Consider the following 26,670-nt stretch of genomic DNA (forward strand, 5'->3'; position numbering starts at 1 on the left):
GAATTTTTCTCTGCACAAAGGTGTAACCCCTTGATGCCTGCATGATTCCTTTTCCCCTTATTTTTTGATACAGAGTTGAACATGTATTTCGTTCATAGATTCAGAACCAAAGCTGCAACTTTTCAAGCCCCTTTCTTTTCAAGATGGAAAGGTTTTGAAAGAGACAGGTTCACTGTGAGGAACAACTCTCTTTGGAAAGAATTGCTTTGGAAGAAAATAAATGTTCGGGAATTTTTTAAAAGTTTGACTGATATTCCTTTGTTCAAAATGGTTTAGGGGGTAGGTCCATCAGACAGGTGATATTTTAGGAGTTCAGATTCCCTTCAGGGTTGAGGTCATATTATCACTGGCAAGCTTGGAAATAATCCCATGGTACATGGAGAGCAGAGCCCTGGCCCCTGTGCCCCCATTCCCCTATGTGATATCCAAGCAGACGTCACTGACATCAGGGAGTCTCACCATCTTTTTTAAACATGGTGGTCCATGTAGCTACCACCAGTCAATTTGAGTTGGCATGTGAAATTATAGTAATGGATAAAATTAAATAAGTAGTAAGAAAATATTTTTAAAAGATGGATGGTAATGTCAGGTGAACTAACACTCATGAAGTCTGCAGTCAGTGCCAAACTTTGGGTGCCTCTGCTGCTATCTCAGTACCTTCCCAGAGTCTAAAATGCAGGTTCCCATACAGCCTTTTGACCAATACCTGGTGGCCCTTTCTGGGACGTCTCAAGCCTTCATAAAGGGCTTTGGAGCAAGAGACATGGTTATAACAGCTTCGTCTGGGCTTATCATCCCAATGTACTTTGCACATCGTGGCTGCACACAGCCAGCACCTCTGCTCCACACTCCTTAAATTACTTGATATACAGATATGACATATTCTGAGCTTCCTTCAGTAGAATCAGGTGGCCTGTAACTTTCCTTCCTTTTACAAATAGCAGTCTTTGTTCTAGTTAAGCAGAGTCCCAGCCTATAAAGCAGTTATATAACAGGGGATGAGGAAAGAAGGCCTGGAAACAGAATAGCTCCCCAGAGAGAGGAAAACACATTGTAACTTTCTCAAACCCCAAACCTGTAGTGCTTCTCTGTGGTTGGAAGAATTTGATGTTTATTTTTCCTTCTCATTTTCAGAAAAGAAATGTGAAAGGATCAAAAGAATGGATTTGCCTAGATGTCAGTGTGGCCTGATTAGGTTGCAATTAGCCTTTTTCTCTCTTCACTGAGAGAAGCAGAGACCATCTGCAGAAATTATTTAAATTCGTGTGCCTTCCAGCGAAGCCGTTTTATTTGCCACTGCATTTATTGTATCGCTGGGGAGCTTGACAGTTATTCCAAACTTTTGCTGCAATAGCACTAGTGTTGCCGGTGGCCATTAGATTAACAAAAGGAAAAATTTAACTTTCCTCCAGCTGAAAATTAACACCTTAGATTAATTAAAAAGCAAATGCAATCAAGGCCCCTGGAGTTTTCTCGGAAGGTCCTTCCTATGGGGTAGCGCCTCAGGACTGCAGTGAGGCTTGTTGGCTTATGGGAGGGAAGAGTTGAATGTTTTATCAGGATTAATTTATAATGTAATTTGCCCAACGTGAATAGAGTGGAAACCAGTGGGAGTCTACAGTCTCTCTTACTGCATACAAAGAGATTGTCAGTGCTGGGTTTCCTTTTCTTTCCGTTTTTTTTTCTTTCTTTTTTTTTTTTTTTTGGTAGAGAGAGAGGAGGGACATAAGGACACGTGGGGCTGCATGATGCATTTTGGAGTCAGGCTGCTTTCTGTCCCCAGCCCAGGTGCCCCGTTACTGTCCGTGGGACCTTGGGCAAGCTACTTCATCTCTCAGAAACTCTGTTGCCTTATCACCAAAATGGGGATAAATAATAGAACTCACAAGCCACAAAACCCTAAGTACGTTAGAAGTCCTCATTAGATGGTGGTCATTATGGGTAGCATCTTTATGGAGGAAGATGAATGGTTAGAGGTGCTTTGGCACTTAGTAATAGTCATTGATCTTACACACACACACAGTATTGGCAGAATTATCCATATTACTTGGTCTTTGGGACTAACACTCATGTTCTAAGACACTTGTTTTAATTATGCTTTTGCTGAATATAATTTCATTTGGAGGGACTTGATTTGACAAAGGATGTATCAGAGTCCAGTAAATAATGTAACAGCAAATTTCCTTCTATACATTTTTACTAATTTTTTTCTTTTGAAGATATCTCCATGCTTTAGAAATGTTGTGTTTCTTTATAATTCCTCTAACTAAAAATTTGGCTTCTTCTGTACCCTTTTGCATAGTGTTTAAAACTTTTCACTGTCTTGACCCAGTCAGCTTTTCCTGCCTTAGCCCATGGACCGCACTGAAATATACCCTAGCCACACTGAAATTCTTGCCATGTTTTAAACCATCATGGATCTTCATACTCTCTGCTTTGGCTCATAAGAGTTCCTCTGTCCTTGAAAACTTTTCTCCCTTGTGAATCTGGAAAATGCCTCTTTTCTTTTCATACCCATGTCAAATCTTTCTCTCTTCCTCTTTGAAGATTTTCTCTACTCTTATTTCACATCCTGGTCCCATCCTTCTTTGCAGGAACAATTCATTTCTCCTTACGTTGTATTGCCTTTTAACTTTGTGTATGACAATAACAATACCATCAAGGTGTTGTTAATTTAGGGGACAAAATCATTACCTACAATTTCTAGAACATTACAGTATTCCAGGCATCACGTGAAGAATGTACTTGCTCATTCAAGCTTTAAAACAGCTTAATTAAGAGGTGAAAACTATGATTTTCGGCATTTGGCAAATGAGGAAACAGGCTCAGAAGTGCTTGCGCAGTCCCACAGCCAGTATGTGGGACAGCGAAGGCTAGAACATGGGCCAGTCTGTCTTTAAAGTTCATATTCCAAAACACATGCTGTCCTTCCGAGCTGTTGCCAGAACGAATTCCATCTTATTGTAATTTATGCACATGTCCGTCTCTCCTTTTTCAACTGTCAGTCCTCTGAGGTCCAGGACCATGGCTCATTTGTCACACTATTCCCCGCAACTAGCACAGAGCCTGCTACCTGGTGGGGTCGCAGATTGTGTAAGAATATTTGGATCCGTGCAGGCAGAGGCTGGCAAAGATAAGAGTTGAGGACAGTGGCCCCCTACTCCCTGAAATATGACACAGTCCCATAAATGACATCAGTTTGTGTGCCCCTCAGACAATGACAAATGATTCTCAGTCTCCTTGAGCACATTAAGACACAATTACATTCTGTTAGCTCAGCTCTCCTGCCTTCCAAATTAGAGTAGTGAGCACGGCTTTTCTGCTCTAGTCACGTTTTGCTGCAGCAGATTCCGTTCAACCTCCTGACACCAATTTGTGTGATATTTCAGCGTTTAGCGCGCAGACGGGAAAATGGTATTCCCGCCTGTGTCCTCCAGGCAAACAGCCCACTCGCAGATTTGGCTGTGTGATTTGCACTTCCCCAAGTCTGGTTGACTCTATTGAAATTCTCCTCCTGAAATTCACTCATTAAACTCTCCCATGATCCATCACTGTGAAACTGATTATCACAGTGTTGTCTTTTGCCATTATTAATCTTTGGAGATTGATGCTCTCTGGTGCTTCTGACTGACTCACGTGATTTCAGCTATTAATCTTTATCTCAATCAAATTATTTACTGTTTTAACTTGGAACGTCTTGATGCCTCTGGGGTTGAATCTCATCAGCTCTGATGGCTTCCCAGTGAAAGCTATTTTTTAAAAAGTCCCACAAACTTTTTGGTTCACAAATAAATCCTACCCGCAAGAATTCCTGGACGATGAGGTTATTTTCTTGAGCCCCTTTCCAAATGCTGTATATTCTCTCCCTTTCTTTCCTCTTCCATCATAGGGCCAATTAAGTGTGGTACCTGAGAAGTGACCGACAAAAATTCTCCAATTAGATGTCCAATGCACAGGAGACTACTGTGGTGGACATACAAATGCTCCTTGCAGAGCTCCTACTGCAAAAAGCATAACTGATTGAGGGTCCCAGCTACTGCCATTTGAAAGCTACCCTCGGTTCCTAACAAGACTTCTCCTCCTACAGACTACTTCTAGCTGATAACTGAAAGTGTTGGGGATCCTAAGGCAGGCCCATTCCTGGGAGAAGAGACTTAGTTGTTTAGCAGTTTTGGCTCTAAGACTCCCCTGTGACTTTGCTGAACGTGCCTTACGCTGCAGGGCCTCCTCTCTCTCTCTCTCTCTCTCTCTCCTCTCTCTCTCTCTCTCTCTCTCTCTCTCTCTTCTCTCTCTCTCTTCTCTCTCTCCTTTCTCTCTCTCTCTCTCTCTCTCTCTCTCTCTCTCTCTCTCTCTCTCTCTCTCTCTCTCTCTCTCTCTCTCTTTCTCTCTAGCTCACTTGGGGTCAGATTGCAGCATGATTGGATGGCTCTCCATATTTTTAAAACTAAAGTCCCAGCTTCCTCTCAAAGACCTAGATTAATCCAACTCACTTTCTACCTCTGTCCAGATAAAGACCTGGCTACACATGGAGAATTTAACTTTAAAGAAAAATGATATTGGGAGGATGAGAGAAATAGGCAAATCAGAAACCTATATCCTCTCAAGGAGAAAAAGGAGCTAGTAAAATTATTAATGGCATGAAATTGAAATAGCTGGTTTCTAAGTTAGAGCATGTGGCATTTGTTATTTCACGGACTCACTGCCTAATTAACCTAATTAAGATTCAATATATTCATTAGGATGTATTCACATACTTCTCAAATAATTGGAGGTCAAAGGTCGGGAAGAGTCATGACAAATAAAACAGGGAAGGTGCAGTTACGTACTCTGAATCATCCTACAGATAATCATGTGTCTTTGACTCTGTAACTGGAATGTGGTGATCTTTTTTTTTTAATAGTGTAAACTAGTTTCAGGCATGTGTGATAATAAAGGAGATGTAAAGAGATGGAGATGGTAGTCATTAAGAAGACTAAGTTTCAGGAGACAGAAACCAACCCCAATTCATGATCTCTTTAGACAGCTTATTTCTAGGAGAGTGGATATTTTTCTTCCTCCCTCCCTCTTTTTTTGGATAAATTCACTAAACTATATAGGTGCATGTTTTCAAAAATTGTTTGGGTTTAAAACTAAAAAATCATTATTGGAAAATGTAAGTACTGGAAAACCAGAACTAAAAGACTAATAGTACTCATAATGATGACTTAGATATATAATTCTTGGAGTTTACAAAACACTATTACACAGTTGTCACATTTACCCTGCTTTGTGTGATCCTATCTCCCCTAACAGCATCATGCTGGAAAATGTAGCAATAGCTTCCCATTTCACAGATGAGGAAATTGAGGCTTACAGAAATTACAACTTACCCCAAATCAAACAGCTCATAGGTGGTGCCAAAACCGGATGGGACCCCATGGTTGTGATTATTCCTTGGACCAGTGTCCCTGCTATGACCTTCCCAAGATGAAGTGTGACAAGCGCAGGGTGTAGATTCTGACACATCTTGGCTGTGTGATTTGAGGAAGCTGATGACTCTCGGGACCTCAGTCTCCTTGTCTTTTCTACCTTTTCCTGAGCATGTGAGAATGGTAGGTGGCAGAATCACAGTAGAGAGAAATCAGAAAAGCAGGTCATTTTATTGTTGTTACAAACCAATAGGAAGTTGATTTCAAATGCTTACGTTACATTTCTTCCCAATGAGTAGATTATGTTTGTGTCTTTTAAAGAGACATATTACGTCCCTAGTAAACATGAATTCCATTCTACAAGTGTTTATGGGGCAACCTCTCCATGATAAACATTGGGCTAAATGTTGTGGATAAATTAGATGTTGCCAGCCTCCCTGGAACTCATGGTCTAGGTAAAATGTTTCTCAGACTGTCTCCCTTAATCATTTGGGGGAGCTAGTTAAAAATACAGATTCATGGGGCCCATCACAGTCTGACTAAATCAGAATCATTGGGGTGGGGAGGGGGGCCCAGAAATGTATATTCTGAAAACATAGACAGGTGCTTCTGCTCTAACTCACAACCATACAGTTCAAAAGCACCATACCAGCTAATCCATTTTCCCCACTTAGATGATTTACATTAATTAATTAAACAAATTACTTGGGCATATGTGGCGATGACCTAGGAGGAGGGAACTAACTCAACATAAAACGAAAAAAGTCACAATGTAACGGTTCCTTCCATGCAAGTAGGAGTTACATTCTTCTCCCCTTGCTCTGCTTATTCAGGACTAGCTGAATGAAAGGTTGATCTGATGGAGCCCTGACCTAGGAGGAAGGAAACCTGGAACTTAATCCCGCATCAGCCAATAAGACATGCCTGCTCTCTAGCTCTGTCTCCTGATTGGTTCATTTAGGTGGGATGGGCACCGTGGCAATGACATGCCCTTCCAGTGAATATGCAGAATCTAGCAGAGAACCTAACTCACTGACTTTTGAAGGTTTTGGTTGATGAGTAGTGTTTCTTGCCTAGAAAGCCAAACATCACAGAATGATTCCAGAATGTTCAAAATGAGTAAAATTCCAGATACCCACATGTTGGCCAGTTAAGTATATAGAAAGGGAATTTAAGGTAGGGCAAAATCCCAGTTGCCTGCCAGAAAGTGTGGATGTCATGGAATTATTTATTCAAATCTATGGAGTTTCTGCTATACTTCAGGCATTGTGCTAGCTGTCAGCATTGTTTGGAGGTGGACTCTTTTACTGTTGTTCTGCAGATGAGCCCAAATCACCTGTTAGGTAATACCTTGGTATTCTTCCTCTTTCCTGTCAAAGCAGAAAGAGACGGTTTGACTAAGTGGAGTAGTGGCGGAGAATCAATTGAGCTCTTCTCTGCATGAAGCCCACACCTTCAAAGGTGGAACTCACTTCCTCTCAGAAGAATGAAGTGTATACGGATCCAAACTAAAAGCTTTCTATCACGTTGCCTTTTAATATTTCTTGCTGCTTTTAGAAAAGGGAGAGAGAATCAGATTCGGTGACACCACTTCTAATGGAGTCTTTACCTTTGATGGTTTTTGAAGGAAAAATCACTGTATGTGCTCTCTGTGAAATGCTTTCTGTCTTGCAATGTCAGTTTGCTTTCTTCCAGTCACAGACAGGGATTCACATGTGGCACTGTGATCCTGGGGTGTGGAGCAGATGAGCTGGTAGCTCCAAGGAGGTCATCTGGGGCAGACACTGTCCATGCACTGAAAATGTCAGGGGATGGCTCCCTTCTTGGGGTGGCCTGTGTCTGAATCAGGCCCTCTTAAGCCCTGGATTTGATCAGGCTGGCATCTCGCTACCTTCCTGCCTCTTCCAGGCAATAGTGTGTTACAGGAAAGTCAGGCCGTGGTCCTCACTATGATGGAATTAACCTATGATGCAAGTAACTCACTGTCCTTACAGCTGAGCTGATTCTCTCTCCAGCCATCCAGAACCCTCCTGCCCCCATACCAAGTCCCTGGGAGAGTGGTCAGCTTTGCCTGTTTCCGTATTATTTTTTGAAGTTAACATTTAATACATTTATTAATATTGATTACAGAATTATTTCAGGCTTTCTGAAAGAAGTTAGAAAATATAGGAAAGTACAAAGAAGAAAAACAACATTCCTTTGTTCATCTTTCTGTTGTAAATATTATATATGTGAAATATATATTAGAAATATATATAAATAAGCAGAAAATATGAAATAAATAAATAAAAATAAATAAGTAAATAAATATATATATTTCTTTTTTTCTGGATCACAGGTCATATTGCACACATTGTACTGTTATTACTTTTCACTCAACATTGTATTTGGAATATTGCCTCGTCTTTGAATCTTCTTTTACAAGATGAGATTAGAACCAAAAGTTATTCCATAGGATTCATGTGCCAAACCCTATTTAACCATAGTCTATTATTAGATATTTGGAGGGTTTTTTTTTCCCTTTTTAACTTTGTCTACTATTCTATCAGAACTATACTTGCATTCAGCTCTCTTTGAACATCTGTGATATTTTTTCCCTCAAGATAAAATCTTCAAAGTGGAATTTTGCCCATTTATTTGAAAATTTTTAGGGGCTTACATCATCCACCACTGATCCAGGAGGACCCTTGGATTAAATTCACCAGCATACTGCAGGTGGAGTGGTGGTTTATAATCTTGGTTAATTTGATAGATCAAAATTGGTATCTAATTTTTATAAAATTTTTCACTGTTTTGATAACTATGCATTTTCAAGTGTTTTCCTATTAGGTTGACTGGATTTTTGTGTGTTTGCCTTTGATATTTTTTCTACTTTATGTTTATTAGTGTCATTTTATGTATAGTCCACTGTAATTAAGGTATCTTTTTATTATCTTACTCTTACTTAACAGATAGTTCAAAGGCTTTTGACTGACTTTTATATTTTAATGATAAAGTTTTAATTTAATTTTCATGTGGCCAAATATTTCTAAAATCTTTTTCATGGTCTCTTCTTTTGCTTTCTGATTACCTCACACTGAAAGTGAATAAATTAGAGGGAAGTATAAACTACATTCCCGTTTAGTTATTATAGGATTCAATTTTTTTAACTTGTTTAAGTCACCTGGAATTAATTGTGATGTATAAGGGGAGTATATATTTAACTTTTTTTTGTGGGAGGGAGGAATCTAGCCACCATTTATGAAATCTCTCCTCCACTGATTTAAATGCCTCCTTTTACCTATATTGACTATGTACATATTTTAAGATTTAATTAGCTTCTATTTTTTTCCACCTGTCTACTCTTGGGGTAAGGCAACTGTTTTAGTTACTATAAATTTTAAATACATCTTAATATCTAGCATTTTGCATTTCCTGGATTTTTCTTTTTAATTTGGAAATTATCTCAATTTCTACTTTTCAGTCTGATTTTTAATATGTGAGTTTTCCCCTTTGATTACATAGATGAACTATTGTAGTAAAAGTTCCTTGGGTGTTTAAACTGACCTTTTCAGCTAACTTTCAGATTTCCCTCCTTCACTGCCATATATAATAAAAGGCTCCCATCTTAGACCACAAATCTCTGTTGAGTGCTAGTTAATACCTTCTAACACCAGACACCAGTAATTATTAATAATCATTGCTCTTACCATTTTCTTTTCCCCTCCCAGTCTCTCTAATTGTATAATAATTGTCTCTCAATCTGTGCAGTTAAAAAGCTCAAACTTTAGGGGAAGTTATAGTACTTTTTTTGCCTGTATTTCTTTTTTTTCATCCTGTGGGATTTGGAAAGTACCAACACGTTCTCAAACTCTCTCTAGAGACCTGAAAAACATCAACGTGAGTAGTAATCTCAAATTTGCTGTGCAGTTCCATTTGATCTCCGTGGAAAGAAAGGAATACTATTTCTCCCAAGGTTTGCTTCCCTGACAACAGCTCAGTGATCCATGTTAGAAACTATCATCTCCTTGACCGCAGGCATCGAGAGGTGGAAACTGTATGTCTCTCTCTTGCTTTCCTCCACAAGTTGAATGATAGGTGTTATATCAAAATCTAATGTACTACTGTGTACCATTGTTGGGGCCTTTTATAAATGAAGTTAGCATACATGTTTTGCAAGTAAGTTTTCCATCCCATTAGTTTCTCATTTCCCTGTCACTTGCTCTTTTTAGGTGACCCAGGGTGTCTGTCAGTGTTTGGTCTTTTCTAGATGCTTTGAGTTCATGTCGACATCTTCTAAGAGGCAGTATAGCATCATGGGCAAGAGCAAGAGTTGGTGCCCTTTTCTACAGGAGGCAGATAGTACCCACTTTTGGATTTATGAGCCGCCGGTCTCTGCTGCAGCTACCCAACTGTCGTCGTAGCGAAAAGCAGTCGCGGACAGGATGTAAATGAATGAGTGCGGCTGTGTTCCGGTAGAACTTCAAACATAGGTGGCAAGCTGAGTTTGGCCTGCGGGACACGGTGTGCTGACCCCTGGTTAAGACTATAGGTTCTGGAGCCAGGTTGCTTGGAAATGAATATCTGTTCCTCACTTTCTAGGCGTGCGATCTAGGATAAGTTTCTTAATCTCCTGCGCCACAGAATAAGGGTGTCCATAAAACGAGGATGATTATAGAATCTACTTTAAAGGGTCATTTTGGGGATTGAAGGAATTAGTACAGATAAAGCTTTAGAATGTATGTCCCTGGAACATAATAAGCCCTAAACTAAGGGTCAAATGTTGTATTAGGGCTTCCCTGGTGGTGCAGTGGTTGAGAGTCCGCCTGCCGATGCAGGGGACACGGGTTCATGCCCCGGTCCGGGAGGATCCCACATGCCGCGGAGCGGCTGGGCCCGTGAGCCATGGCCGCTGAGCCTGCGCGTCCGGAGCCTGTGCTCCGCAACAGGAGCGGCCACAGCAGTGAGAAGCCCGCGTACCGCAAAAAAAAAAAGAAAAAGTTGTATTAGTTTGAGGTCAGTATACCACACAGATCATTGATGAATTCATCACTGCAAGAACATTTTCAGCTAGTTTTCAACATGTTGTTAATATACATTTTCCTTTCTCTTAATTTCTATTGTTTGGGCCTGGGGTCCTCCTTCATCCCACCCCAGTGTAACATCTGTAAGGAAATGCCAATGGAACAGTGTATCTGCTGCAGGCTCTTGTTTTACTTCCTGAAGGGCAGATTTCAGTGGCACCAGCCTCATCCCGGGGTACTTTGTAACACAAAACAAGGTCTGCTTTGTTACAGCTACAGAGAAGCTCATTGTTTGTATTTCTTTTCACACTGTTTGCCAGTTACTCCGTGGTTTCTTGGCTAATTCTTTCCAGCATGGCACTGATTGAGTTGTTAATAAGGTGTGAAGGTGCCTCGAAGACACTTTCTGAGTCTTAAACAAGCCATCTACATCTCAAGCTGAAAACTGCTGTGTCCTCCAATCCCGCTAATATTTGGGCAATAGCATCTCCAATTGTAAAATTAATCAAACTTCTCTCAGTGACAGAAATGTTAAGTTAAAATTTTTGTCACAATTACCGGGAGTGTTACTGCAGCTTCTGACTTGTAATTAATTTCTCCTTCCCTTTCTCCATCACTGGGTTAGACTCCTTTGTAATAGTGATAAATGAAATAGCTGCTTGACCTTCTTTCATTTAAAATAAATTACTTTACAAGAAAAAAATTACCTCTAGATAATGAGCACCTTTAGGTAAACAGGGGAACACAGGACATTAGGTACTTTATTGTTTCTTTCTCTCTCTCTCGCTTTTTAATTTGTGTGTCTTCAATGATGGAAATGAGGAATGGGGAAAGAGTGAAGTGAGTCTACTTTTATGGCTGTGTTCTCATGTGGAACTAATTTGGGTTGCGGTGTTGGTTTTTATGGGGACTGGGAAACACCAGCAAAATCAGAGTGTGTTATGGAGGAGAGACTGCAAATGAGAATACAAGAAACCCACAGAGGGAAAAAAGGAAACAAGATGTTATGTTTACTTGAGCAATCACTAGGAAGTTTAGTGCCCTCTCTGTGAATCAGCCCCTTACTACTCCAAGTGTGGGCGGCAGACCAGATGCATGGTGACAGCTGGGAGCTTGCTAGAAATGCAGAATCTCAGGCCCTGCCCCAGTCCCACTGAGTTCAGGAAGATCCTCATGTAACTTGCATAGGTACTGGAGTTTGGAAACTCTGGAGCCCAAACTCAGAGATGAGGTGCCCAGTGGGGGACATTACAAGTGAGGTTTATAAGCGAACAGAAGAGGTCATGGTACATCACCACTGCTTGTGCAAAGAATGAAGAATAAGACATTCAAGGGGAATATTTGAATTGCAGAAAGTGGACAATGCAAGGTCTAGGAATGAAAAGACATACTTACAAACAGGAATTGCTTTCCTAGTTCCCCTGCAGGTGGCCCTGCTTTGGTGTGACTGTCAGAATTGTCAGCCTTTGAAGGGCAGGGACCATTTGGCTCTATCACAGTACAAGGTCACCAGACATCTGAGTGCGTGAGTGAGTGGAAAGGGTAATGGAATTAACCAGCCCCGACTGTAAAAATTCAAAGCTGTTGGTGTAAGGATGGAAAAAGCTTTTGTAGAGCAAGTGGGTCTGTTTGTGTGTTTAGCGAGAGTGATTGTGAGAGAATGAATAAAGATTTCTTACCTCTTGAGATCGAATGACAGAGGAGGGGGGAATATTACCTGGCTGAGATACTGGAGACTGAGAACAATATGTAAGTGCAGCAACACTTACTGGGGGCTCACGACACGCCAGCCCCATGCTGGGCATGAAGTGCAGCCATGAAGGTAGTGGGGGCTCCACTCAGGAGGAGCTCAGAGAGTCTGGATATGGTGAGGCAACAGACTCAGTGTCTCTCTGGGGCTCGGGTTTATTACTTTCTTTGGAATACGTTACTTTTCCCATTAATCCAGTCGGTGGCTCTATATTTAGCTTCCATTTTTGCCTCCAGATCTTATCGCAAGTAAAGCTCATGAACAGTGGTGACCTCTGGGGCCACGTTCACACCAGCTGGGACGGTTTGAGTGCCACTTCCTGATGTCACTGGGAACGTGCTTATTTGTTCCTGTTGTTTTAGTAATCAAGGGAGTTAAAGAGGATGCCTTTTAAAACCTCCATCGTCAGCAGAAGGCTCTGCAAATAAAGCTTCCATACACAGTGCTTTTCTGGGAAAAATAAGACTGGCTTGGGATCTTTGTTGTGAAACCCTCTGTCAAAATTAATTAAGGGAATCCTGTAATTACAATGTATGCATCTAGATGGCCCCCAATGGCTTGTTTCTTAATATTGGATTAGTTTTGAAACACATGAAATAGCAATGAAAAGACTAAATGACCCCCTCCCCCCCTTTTTTATAAACCTTAAAGGAGCTAAAATATCTTTGATTTAGTTATATCTTAATGACAGTATGGTTAGGATGGGACTGTTCCCTCCCCCTGTAAACCTGCTTGCATTCAGTATAAGTCCTCAGATTCAGGGGCCCAGGGGTTTAGCCCCTACAGACAAATTGGTGTTATTATTATTATTTTTTAATTTTTTTATTGATTTTTTTTTGCGGTACGCGGGCCTCTCACTGTTGTGGCCTCTCCCATTGCAGAGCACAGGCTCCGGACGCGCAGGCTCAGAGGCCATGGCTCACGGGCCCAGCCGCTCCGCGGCATGTGGGATCTTCCCAGACCGGGGCACGAACCCGTGTCCCCTGCATCGGCAGGGAGACTCTCAACAACTGCACCACCAGGGAAGCCCTTGGTATTATTTTTTTTAAAGCCAGGCCATATCGCAAACAAACCTTGCAGGTAGCAAGGCTGGTAGGAGATAATTGTCAGCCCCCGGGTTCAGAGAGAGGCATGCACCTCCAGACTGGGCTCCCCTGGTCCTTGAGAAACTGAGTTATCACTAACACACACGTGCTGCTGAATATATTATTTCATTCACTAAGTGGAGATTTAAAATGACTTTGTAACATGCCAAATTAGGTTAATTATCTTTTAAGAGTGTTTTGGAAAAACTCTAAATGTTCTGTAACAATGCTGCAGGGCACTTGGTGTGAGCTGGCCTTTCTTATTTAAGAATCGTGCATTTTTTGTGCCCACTTTCATTATTGCTCCCTACCTCGAGGGACACCCAGCGAGTGTCCCTTCAGGTACCTTCTTCCTCTGCCAGCCCAGAGTCACTTTCATGGAGGCCAAGGTCCTATGGGAGGCCTCCCCTCCCAGATTTTCTATTCTTATCCCACTCTGTGCCCCTGGGAGGCTGTCGTGAATGAGCCATGACTGCACTCAGTTCTGGTTCTTAAAGGCCCCCACCCATTTCTGTCATCTCGATACTTTGGCAAAGACATCTCAGTTCAGCAGGGATGGAGCCTCATGAGGGCAGCGGCAGGGCCTTATTCACCAAAGAATCCTAGCACTGGGCATGTGCTTGAGAAGCAGGCACTGAGAGGTAGGTGTCTAATGGACACTGCTGACATGATCCTGCCACCAGAATGTGGCTGGCCTTCAGAGCTGGTGGAATGTGTGAACTGTGTGACTTCTCAGCTTAACATTTCTCCAATCTCTGCTTTCTATGGGATGGAGTCAAAACCCTGTAACATCACCTTCAAGGTCCTCTACCAGGAGGTCCTTTCAGACCGCTTCTCATCCTCTACCCTAGAGGTTCACTCCACTCCGATTTTGAAGACCCAGAAGACATCACATCCCCTGTTGACACTGGATGTCCAGCATGCTCTTTCCTTTCCCTGGAGTAGTCTTCTCCCCTCCTTTGCTACCCTTCACATTCCGTTGCTGGTTATCTCCTGTTCCTCTTTAGCTCCCAGTTTGGTATTACTTCCCTGGAAAGCCTCTCTGAGCCCTCACCCCTGGTTCAGGCGCATGTCTGCTTCCATAGCATCTCATGCCGCCCCCATACCCCCACACTACGCAGGAGTTTCACCTTCTAGACTGTGAACTCATTGAGGACAGCTGCCACACCTGTCAGTCACGGCTTGAGCCCCCGCCCCCAGCACAGGGCCCTGCGCAGACCAGCCTCTCAGTGACTTTGTGTCAAAGGAATAAACTGTCTGTGCTTGGTCATGGGCAAGCTGGTTGTCATGAGCATGGAGAGCAAGGCTCCAGATCTGGTGGCATCATTAAGAGTGAAGATTAGGGCTTCCCTGGTGGCACAGTGGTTGAGAGTCCACCTGCTGATGCAGGGGACACGGGTTCGTGCCCCGGTCCGGGAGGATTCCACATGCCGCGGAGCGGCTGGGCCCGTGAGCCATGGCTGCTGAGCCTGCGCATCCGGAGCCTGTGCTCCGCAACGGGAGAGGCCACAACAGTGAGAGGCCCGCGTACTGCAAAATAAAAAAAAGTGGAAGATTAACTTCGGAAGAACCTCCAGAGAAAGACTGGAGATGTGTATGGCTTGTAGGATTCTACTATACTGCCGTTGTCCCGTGGGAGCAGCAGTATGCCAAGGAGGCCCCCCAGAGGAGTGGATATTGGTAGGTGAGGACCCCCAGGCAATCTGATTTAAACAGCACTCTAGTACCCAAAGGCAGAGGCTATTTGAAGTGCGTGAACTCCTGGAATTGAATCAAAATCTTATGTGTGTTTTTTTAAGGAACCTCCATACTGTTCTCCATAGTGGCTGTACCAATTCACATTCCCACCAGCAGTGCAAGAGTGTTCCCTTTTCTCCACACCATATGACCCAGCAATCTCACTACTGGGCATATACCCTGAGAAAACCATAATTCAAAAAGAGTCATGTACCAAAACGTTCATTGCAGCTCTATTTACAATAGCCCGGAGATGGAAACAACCTAAGTGTCCATCATCAGATGAATGGATAAAGAAGTTGTGGCACATATATACAATGGAATATTACTCAGCCATAAAAAGAAACAAAATTGAGCTATTTGTAATGAGGTGGATAGACCTAGAGTCTGTCATACAGAGTGAAGTCAGAAAGAGAAAGACAAATACCTTATGCTAACACATATATATGGAATCTAAGAAAAAATAATGTCATGAAGAACCTAGGGGTAAGACGGGACTAAAGACACAGACCTACTAGAGAATGGACTTGAGGATATGGGGAGGGGGAAGGGTAAGCTGGGACAAAGTGAGAGAGTGGCATGGACATATATACACTACCAAACGTAAAATAGATAGCTAGTGGGAAGCAGCTGCATAGCACAAGGAGATCAGCTTGGTGCTTTGTGACCACCTAGAGGGGTGGGATAAGGAGGGTGGGAGGGAGGGAGACGCAAGAGGGAAGAGGTATGGGCACATATGTATATGTATAACTGATTCACTTTGTTATACAGCAGAAACTAACACACCATTGTAAAGCAATTATACTCCAATAAAGATGTAAAAAAAAAAATCTTATGTGTGACTGATAGAAGTTGTTATTCATCTATGACTGTCTTGCCACTCTTCCTCCCCAACTCCCAGTTAAATAGGACTGCATTTCCCCTGCTCATCCCTACTCACCTTTTTTTTTTTTTTTTTTTTGTGGTACGCAGGCCTCTCACTGTTGTGGCCTCTCACTGTTGTGGCCTCTCCTGTTGCGGAGCACAGGCTCCGGATGCGCAGGCTCAGTGGCCATGGCTCACGGGCCCAGCCACTCCGCGGCATGTGGGATCCTCCCAGACCGGGACACGAACCCGCATCCCCTGCATCGGCAGGAGGACTCTCAACCACTGCGCCACCAGGGAAGCCCCCTACTCACGTTTTATATGGCACAAGATACAAGATGTTGCTTAAGTAACTCTGTTGGTAAAAGAGATTCTGAATGCTTTTGTCTCAGAGGTCTTCAGAGTATATAGAATATTTCACTTCATTTCACCCTTTGGCATTACTACCAAATTCTTCCTTGCTAGGTAGATATGAGAAGTCCTTTCAGTCTGTATGTCAAGGGATATCTCTAAGCTTGTAGAATGGCCTGGAAGATAAGAATCACAACAGTCGCTGCCATTCCGTGGGCCTTTCCGATGTTCTACATACTGAGTTGCATGCTTTTAAGGATTGTATCACCTTTTAATACTCATGGTGGCGTACTATTATTGTCCCTGCTCTATCAATGAGGAAATTGAGGCCCAGGGAGAGAGAGGCTTGTCCAACTTGCCCTCAGCATGTGGCTAGTAAGAGGCAAAGTCAAACCTAAGCAGTTTGTTTGCAGAACCCATGTTCTTCCTCAGTGTGTATTGTAGCTGATCTTTGGGCCTCATTTCACAGGTAAGCAAAGTGTGGTTCAGAGAAGTGATTTACCCAAGGTCACCCTGTCCTCATGGTTAGCAGAGCAAGGCTTGAAACAAGCTTTGATTCCCAAGTCAGTGCTGCGGACCCCCAGGCTGTTCTGTTTCCTGATGGTGCTTCTAGTTTGGAAGCAGTTTCTTAGGGAACATTCTAGGGATTCTACTGATAACTTCCTGCTTTAGCTGTACAAATGCTTCAGCATGGAACAGCTCCTACCTGGGAGCCACTTTCATTCCCCGTTCTCCATGAAGCAGACACACTGGTTACTTACTTTGCAGCCCCACTGCAGCTGTGTCACTCTCAGTGGGTGTTCTGATGGCAGCGGTGTTGGTAAATTGTCTTGAATGGAGCTGGTGTGATATATTGGGTTGACTCTAAGATCTTACGGAAAAACCCCAACGAACTTTTTGGCCAGCCCAATACATTATCACCAGCTATGAATGTCAGTGGAAGCATTACCAGAGCCTCTGGAAGTATTTTGTCTTGAACACTCTGTGCATGGAATAACTCTTTGTTCTTCACTATTATTAAGTGCAGTGTTGCAAAGCTGTAAAATGAGCTATCACATTGGACCGAGGATCTTTAAAAAAGTAGTTTTAATGATGTACCGTTCAAAGTGTTCCTTCTTTCGACAAGATCTGTTCGCCAGATCACTGAATTTGTAGGCCCAAAGTGGGTATGGTTCAGCTGAGTTTGGTATGTCTGAACCCATCAGCCACCTACTGTAGGGTATTCTTGTTTCGTGCTGACCTTCTTGACAAGACTTGTTTGCCTGTGTGTGATGGACAACACTGTTTGCTTTCATTCAATAATTATTCACTGCAGGTCAACAATGTGCCGGGCATGGAGATACAGGCTAAATATGACAGCCAAGACTCTGACCTTGGGGGAGCTGGAGAATCACCAGGGAAAAGAGCAGTCAAAGACATAGCTGCGCAGTGAACTAAGTGCTCTGAAGGTCATAAAGGGGGAGCAGCGATCATGATAGGATGGGTGGACCTAAATGCCAAGGACCATTCGGGGTGGCCTCTTTGAGGAGGTTATATTTATATTAAACCTGAAAGATGAGAGAAAGCCACAAGAGGAGAAGTGTTCCAGGCAGCAGAAATCACATATATAAAAACCCCGAGGTGGAAAAAAGTTTGAAAGCAAAGCATGCTGGCTGGAGAGTGGGGAATGAGGGATAGTTTTCACTGGGCTACTGTTGGAGAAGTAGGTGCAGGGTCTGGGTTGAACAGGGCCTCATGGGTGTTGGTGCGCTTACAACACCCCCATGGTCCTGTGTTGCTAAGCCACTGCAGTGCTTTAGGCAGAGAAGTTACATGATTTCATTGACAAGTTTAAAAGCTCCCTCTAGCTACTCTGCCAAGATTGAATTGGGCTGACAACTACGAAATATAGCTGAAAGAAATTTGAAAAAATGTGAATAAATGGAAAGACATCCCATGTCCAAGGAGTGAAAGACTTACGAGTGTTAAGGTGATTTATTTTAACTAGTCCCACCCTAATCCACAACATCGCCTTCTCTTACCTTAGCCCCTGCCCCAGATTCTTTCTTATTTCTGTGCTGGTTCACACTCTTTCCCTTCTTCCAATCCAAGGTTTTTCTTTTTAATAGTGGCAAAATATACCTAACACAAAATTTACAATTTTAACAATAAAGAAAAGGGTTATTGTGGGTGTGCGTGATTGATAGGGATGGAAAGTCACCCGTTAGTTTTTTGGTTTGCTTGTTTGTTTGTTAATCTTGAGTCAAAGTAAGAGTACCTCTGACTGCACCATAGTTTACTTTGAGTGAGCAATAAGAGTTGTTCAGCGAAAAGAGAAGCTCTTTAAAGAGAGCTTTGGTCCTGGGTAAACCAGACTTCAGAAAACTTGATATAAGGCCATCCGAAATGAGCAAATAGAAGACATCTTTTAGATGTTGACTCCATTGTACTTAGGTGTTTACTTAGATAGCATTTATCTCCAGAGAGAGGCTGGGATCAGAAAACCTGAAGTTTGAATGTTAAGTAGTAAACTATCTAAGACAGCCTATTTATATAACTAATAGAACAATGGGACCCGTTTTGCAGACCCATAATCTAGCATGAGTTTTCAAGAATTCATGTTGTACAGCAAGATAAATCTTTTTCCTCTTTTTTTCATCCAATCAAGAATCTCTCAATCCATTCATTGCCTTCAGAATGATACATAAGCTTTAGAACGAGAGCTGGAAGGGAGCTGAGAAGAGACGGAATCCACCCCCCTCATTTTACAAATGAGGAAAATCTGACTAACTCATTTGTCCAAGGTCACACACCTATTAATGGCAGGCTCAGGACTAAAACCCAGATATCCTGATTCCCAGGAACTATAGACTTTGCTTCCAGTCTTATAAAGGGGTCATTGCTTCCATCATTTGAAATTGAGATGTGTCTAAATACTGCTGGTTCATTCTCATCCCAATATGGGTGTGTAATTGTCTAAGGCATCATCTGTTATTCTGCCAGAGATTCAACACACTACTCTGTGGGAAACCAGTTCTAATTTAAGTCAGGGCAAATGACGTGTTTTCTTTTTTTTTTTTCTGCTGTGGGACATGACAAGTTTCAGAAATAATGAGCTCCACTCACCAGACTTCTCTTTGGCTTGGGTATTGTGCTCTAGAATCATTCTTACGAATATCCTCTAAGGAGCTGAAGGGTTATACATGGGTATATGTTTTATTATAGAGATCATTCTTATCAGTTATGCATAAGCACATACCGACAGAAAGAGGACTTTGCAGTGTTATGGGCGTGTGTTTAGCTGAATGTGGAATGGTGTACGGAGGTTTGAGATCATTAAGGTGCAGGTCTCATTTTTATGTAAGCCCTCTCTGGCCTGAGGCACTTTTCTCATTACAACCCTCCCTGCTACAATCTCCTGCCATAAAGGGAGTTTATGGTCATGACTGGGTATTTTTCAACTCACTGAAAAATACCAAAAGGCAGATAGTTTATTAATGTCAAGCATTTGAACAGCTGGTTGAAATGGAGGAGTGGGAACAAATGCTCCTTAGAAGCTCTTCCATCTCTGGGAAGAGGCAGCGCCTTTTGTGTTATCCAAGCCCCACACTGCTACACAAATGCCACCCCCTACCCAAAACTTCTCTTTGTGTGTGCTGTGTGACCTAAATAATGTTTCTTCACCCTTTCAAGGCACAGGCTCTGTGGCACACCTGACGAAAACCATGGACTTCCTCCCCTACCCCCAGCCCCTATGCACATGGAAACGCACACCCAATGTTGCTCATAATTTCAGAGGGCTTAATGACCCTCTGGAATACACTGAGGGGCCCCGAGCTAAGAAACCCTGGTTAGCATGCTAACTTTCTTTATCCTAGAATTCAGGACTTATAAGCTTTGGGGAAATTGTCTTTGATTTCTTACTTGAAGTTTAAACCATGAACACTGGTCAATATCTGGCCATAGTCCATAGTAATTGAAATAAATTTCTCACCCAACATTCTCTTAATGCATACTAGGTGTATCATGCCAGGTAACCTGCAAGTGCCTGAGATACCCTTACTCGGAATTACAGTCTAGTTATGGACAAAGTCAGACTAGCCCATAGCATGGTTGGTTGATCATGAAGTAGCAAACTCCACCAGGTAAGGCTCAGGAGGCAGAGATCTCCTTGGGTCAAAGTGACGAAAAGGTCTTTCCAGGGGTGGTAGGAAATGATCTATTACTTGAAGCAGGAATAAGTTTAGGTAGAAAGAGGAAAGATATAGGGGTGGGAGAAGGATATTTTAAGCAAGGGGGCAATGCATGAGCAAAGCTAATGGGGAGAGTGTCAAATCAAATAAGCAAGAGTGTGAATAGCAATGCATACATGCAATAAAATTTTTCTATTCCTGGAATCACCTAACATAAATCTTCAAAGCTGGTGGTTCTATTGACCTAATTCTGATGTGGAGGAGTGGTTATTTAACCAAAGTAAATTGGCCTCAGTATGGAGTTAGACATACATAACATCATTTATTAAGTGATGTTTTGTGTTCTCAGCTAAAAGTTCTGTTCATTTTAATCCTTTCTGTGTAATTCCTTTCAATTCAATGGTATTTTCTAGGTGTCAGCAGCTCTTAATAGGAGACTCAATATGGCTTCAATTTCTGCTGCAATCTTGTTGTTTTATTCTTTTTTCCTATGGTTACTAAAAATAAAAGATTTTTGTGTATTTGAGTATGTATGTCCATGCATTTGCATATCCATATACACTTGCATATGTGCAAAAATACTTGCATGTGTGCAAAAAAATAGGAAAGGACTCTGAAGGCTTTCTTCTAAAGCATTGGCCGTGGTTTCCTCTGGGGACTAGGGTTGGAAGGTGGTGATGGTAAGAGGGAAACTTTATTTTACTCTACCTACTTCTGTATTGTTCCAACTTTTTACAAAAAGCATATATTACTTTTGTAATTAAAGAAAAAGAGAAAAAAGAAAGAAATTGAATTTGATACACCTTGAAGTAATATGAAGCCTTTTGGAGGTACAAAGGAAAACAATTGTGCCTCAAGGAAAATTTATCAGAACCTGTATTTTTTTTTTTTCTTTCTTAATGTGATGAAGCATCTTGCCGTGGATTTCCAGTGGGCCTGCTTTGTTTAAATGTGCAGACCTCTGCTAACAATTTATAGTACCTGGAAGTGGAATTTGTTAGACTGGCTTCTCATCCACACACTCGTGTGCACATGTGCTTAGCTGATGTTGGTTCCTCTCTCTTTTTATGTGAAATTGGGACTTTTGAAGCTGATGTGCCGGTTTTCGCATAATCTCTCTCTCCTCCACCCTGTTCCTGGAGCTGTTTCCTGCACTGCACCCCTGGCCTCAGGGTGAGCTGAAGAACCATGACTACAGTGTACCTGGCGGAGCCCCAACCCTTCTTCTGCGTCCTAACCTCTCAGTCGTACCCAGAATTGAATGCACATTCTTGCTGTAATGTGAGCTAACGAGCCACACAGAGCCTGCCACTCGGGGTAGGGGGCATAGTGGACCTACATAAACAGATGGAAAGTACGAAAGGATGACTGGTAATTAACGTGTGAAGATCAAAAACATTTGAGGGAATAGAATTTTTCTTGCGGGATTATGCTATAATGTGATAGGGCAAAAGAGAAAACAAAATGGCATATCTAAGCTAATGACTACTTGTAAAGTCACACCGTTAATGAAAAAAGTAATGGCAGGAGTACATGGAAACACTTTAAGATGCTGTATGAAGAAGGCAGGAACATGGATGTTCTCTATTTTGAGAGCATCAAATTGCTTCAGGAAGTAGAAAAAGAATGGTAAGGAACAACCATATGCCTTTTGGGATGAGTATGATAACTGGAAGAAATAGTATAGAGGCAGCATGGCATGGTAGTTAAGAGCATGGCCAATAGAGGTCTGAATTCTGGCTTCTCCACTTATGAGCTGTGTGACCTTGGGCAAGTTACTTAACCTCTCTGTGCTTGAGTTGCCTCATCTGTAAAATGAAGTTGGTTATAGTGACTACTTCTTGGGATTGTTAAGAATTTTAAAGGAGCTCATATTTACACAGCATTTAGCATGGTGCCTAGTCCACAGAAGTTGTGATGGAAAACTAAATTAAGAAATATATGAAGCATATATCGAGCTCTTAATGCTTGCCAGACCCAGAACTGAGTGGGTTGTATATGCTCCAGTTTATTCCTCAGAACCTTGTAAGAGGTTTTATGATTGCTTGCATTTCATAGATGAGGACAGTGAAGCTCAGAGTAAATGAGTATTTGTTAAAGATGGTGCCAGGAGCAGAATTTAAATACAGGCAGTCAGATTTCCGAGCTCATGCCTTCAACTATGATCATCTACTAGAGACAAGAAGGGAGGAGTTAAAGAAATTCTGATCCGAAACTAAGCATTCAATCCCTGGTTTAAGATGTTGTAGGCACAGCGGGTACAGGGTTTTCTTTTGGGGTGATGGGAAACTTTTGGAACTAGACGGTGCTGACGGTCGCACAACATTGCGAATGTGATTAATGCCACTGACTTGTTCACTTTAAAATGGTTAAAATGGTAAATTTTACATTATGTGTATTTTACCACAATACTCAAAAAGATTGGAAGTGCAAGAAGTAGCTCCCACAGAAAGAATATATTAACTGTTAATCTTGTCACCAACTACTGTAACCAGGGTGCACTAGAACAATGGTCCGTCTTCTCCTTAAGGCTGATAGCTCTTCCAGAAACAGGGATGCTGCTCGCTTTATTAAAAAAGACATTGAATGCAAATTCTGGGTGTGATGAAATCTCCCTGTGGCAAGCACATAACAACTCTCCCTCCCATCACTTGAGAGGTGTAATTGTATTTTCCTTCCTGATAGTAAAGTTCCTTGCATATTTTAAGTCCTGAATTAAGGAAGTAGAAAAGCAAAGAGTCCAGGAGGGATTTTGCTTTCTGTGAATAATAATTTTATAAGATTAAAGGCAACACGAAGAGGAATGAAATTAAGGGGAAATATTAAGAAATAAAAATTAAGCATAATTTGTTTTTAACTTTTGTTTTTACTGAAGTCCGTGTAGAGCCCATTGTCTAGTTGGTGGATAAGAAAAATTGATTTTGAAATTCTTCATGGTTGCTTGGTACCAAAGCTTTGGAAAGATCTAATCCTTTAGTGAAGAGGGTAACAATCGACAGTATGTTGTGGTCATGTGGTTTAATTATTAAACAGAACATATTTGTTGACCACTCAATTAACTGGTAGTAATAAGGAGACTATTAAGAGTAGCCTAAGCTGGGTTGATTCTTTAAGAGCTAGTTTGTCTTATTTATTCTGTTTATTTAAGCCCAAACAGGGATACCAGACTAAGTCATAGAATTTATATCTACAACATGAATCACAAAATTGTAGAAGAGCCCTGTGTGCCTTGTTTCCTTATTTTGGCCATTAAGATGAGGGTGAAGGTCTCTGTCTTATTTAAAGAACTGGTCTCATTAACAGATACCTTGAGACAGTTAAAAGAATTTTTATCTTGTGGGAAACCAAAGCAAATGCAGCGTGCAAAACCAGATTCTGAAATAATGTCTAAAATGTGTGCTACTTTTGCTGACAAACAAAAGAAAGAGGCCAAAACAATGGAACAGACTGTTGCTATAAATGAAAGCTTGGTCATGGAGCCCCCAGACACGGCTAACACCTGAGGAAATTCAACACCAGATCCTCGCCATTTCCCTCCAAACTGTATTTTATTCCTTAATAACTCACCAGAGGAGACTCATGGGGTGATGCTCTCAGCTCTTCTGTTCTCTGGTTTCAGGACATTGGGTTCTATACTTGGGAAACGTGATACTGCTCTTGTTGAATTTGAAAATGGTGGGTTGGCTGGAGATGTCAGGTGGGCTGGCTAAACCTTCCGAGGGATTTACACTCACACTGCCCCATGCCATAAAGATCGTGAAGCTAAGAAGTAACGTTTGGATATGCTCCTTTTAAGATGTGGCGTGCTTTATAGCGTTTACTCTTACAACACTTGGTCAGTTCACTTCGCTAATTTTGGGGGTGGGGAATAAAGAAACTAAACGTTGAATACTTTTGTGAAGGAGTTAAAATAAATTGGTTAGAGATTTTGTTGCTGCCGTTATTGTCAGCCTCAGTAGATTGAGAAAATTCAGGCTTTTACCTTTCTATGATAAAATTGATTTGTATTCTAAAAACAAGCAAACAAACAACCCTGGCACTGCCTTTATCAAGTCAGCATCCCTGTTTTTGTAGCTAGTGAAAGACAAAATGAACGTGTGGGCCCTCCCCACCTCCCAAGAAAAAAGGCAAAGAAAAGCTGATTTCCTCCCTAGAAAGGTGAGCTCCAGAGGGCAATTTCTTGAGAACGGCTTATGGCTTCATCCCTCATGTCTCCCTTTCCTGGAGCTGCTTCCTGTCCATTTCAGAAGTGAAGAAGCACAGCATATGGGGAAATATGGAAGGGTTTCAGGCTGGATGTACATAATTGTTTTATTCTATTTCACAGTTCTGTGATAGGAAGAGATGGCAGATCCAGTGGTCCAGCTGCTTGGATGGTCTTGGACTCAGGTAAATAGTAACATTTCTTTACATTTACTGATAAGAAACCAAGAACCCAGTTTTCCCCAAATTGAATGATGTAGGTGACAAAATAATCCGTGCTAAAGAGTGGTTACTATTTGATTTATTCTGAAAAACACACATGCGGAACAGAGTTCTTATTTTGACTTACTTGGTCTCACTCATTCCCAGGATGATAAATGTTCTGCTTGTGCGATAATATTTTATGCTTTGGAAGGTTTGAATCATTGAATTCTACTTAAGTGTTGCAAGATGTATTGCTTCTCAAAATTCCTCTGATATTAGTGTGATTTGGGTCTTAATCTTATGGTCTGGAATGGTTCACTGGTCCAAGATGCCAGTCTCTTTTGGAAACATGGTATCACATTCCCTAGTCTGTCATTAGTCACGCATTTAGTGGTATTGGGATTCATGGTTTTTGTTTAGATAGCATTAGACATATCAGCATCAGAGTGTTACCATAATCTTTTATTACAGGTATTGGGAATGGTGTTTGTTAAAAGGTGAAACATGGTCACCTCTTGTCCTGATTTCTGTTTTTATAAATAATATTTGGTGTTATAGACTCTCTGGTGATCCAAAGTATCTTTTCTATGTTAATCTGGAATGGTATCTTGCTTATTTAGGGTAATATGGAAATACCCAGAAGACAAAAATCTTGTAAAATAAAAAAAAAAAAAAAGAGAGAGAGAGCGAGAGAAGCGTATGTCTTTCCCAAGAAAATAGAACTATGTCCTGGGGCTAAACTTAGGTTGTCTTTTCATTGCTCTCTGATTTTGTTATCTATTCTTTGGGGATAAGAGGCTAGATTCTGGTCATGAAGCAGCTGTTTAATTGTCTCCTAGATGGTGAAATGGATTTTGAAAAACCTACCTTGCTATGTGCCCTAGGTCCTTGGTTTGTGGTGTTGGTACCTTGGACAGTTTCCCCTTTGTCCCCTCTTAAGATAATGGTCCTGAATTTTCTGGTCTCAGATCCCTTACACTTATAAATTATGGCAGACTCCAGAGGGCTTTGTTTACATATTTACTATGTTATAAATTGAAAATACAAGAAAAATTAATTTATGTATTTATCTACTTTTAAAATAACAGTAATGAACCCATTATGTAGTAACTAAATGCTTTTATGAACAATAGCTACATTTTCCAAAACAAAAAAAAATTAGTGAAAAGAGAGGCATTATTTTACAGTTTTGCAAAACTTTTTAATGTATAGCTTCATAGAAGACAGATGGAGTCTCTTATCTGTTTCTGCATTCAACTTGTTTTGATATGTTTGTTTCGTTTGAGGTGTAAAGGAAATCTGGTCTCACACAGATGTATAGCTGTAAAAGAGATGGATATCTTAATGTCCTCTTTTAGATAATTGTGGGTATTCTTCTTTGACAATATACCCAAACTTGACAAGTGGTAGTCTTTCTAAAGCTAGTTGCAGTATGAAATCTGAAACCAAAAGAATTAATGTTTTATGTTTTGTTGCGTTACAATCTATTGATCTTTCTTTTACTTTAAATGGGTCTTTTACCCATGAAAGATTTTGTAACATCATTCACTGATTATTTGGAAAATATTGGTTCAGATCTTCCAAATGTTGACACATTTCAATGTACAATATTTTAAAATTATATTCATTAGTATCACCATTTATCTTATCAGAAAAAAAAAATCTTTGTGTATTGGAGATCTTTTAAGTTTACAGATACAATTTTTCCAAAAATCTGACTTTGCTTAGAAGCTCACATTTTATCATTGGCAACCTATGCTGCAAGTTGTTCTGTGGAAATGACAGTTGTGCTTTATTTAATTTAGAAAAAACGTCTGCCAAATACTCGTCAGTACTATTGCTTGTCCATTGTTCTTTCAAATAAAAATTGTGTTCCACCAAGAAAAATGGTTA

At 41.3% G+C, this 26,670-nt stretch overlaps 1 long non-coding RNA gene across 1 annotated transcript in view; it reads left to right on the top strand.

Annotated features, from left to right (window-relative positions):
• The window catches only part of LOC137232603 (uncharacterized), a 324,779-nt gene that overhangs the window by 56,292 nt on the left and 241,817 nt on the right, over nt 1-26,670 (top strand). The window contains exon 2 of the long non-coding RNA XR_010947092.1: nt 24,698-24,759. This is a non-coding gene — a long non-coding RNA (uncharacterized lncRNA). The remainder of the gene's footprint in view (nt 1-24,697; nt 24,760-26,670) is intronic.

Source organism: Pseudorca crassidens, chromosome 10 (assembly GCF_039906515.1).
Source record: "Pseudorca crassidens isolate mPseCra1 chromosome 10, mPseCra1.hap1, whole genome shotgun sequence".
Taxonomy (NCBI): Eukaryota; Metazoa; Chordata; class Mammalia; order Artiodactyla; family Delphinidae; genus Pseudorca; species Pseudorca crassidens.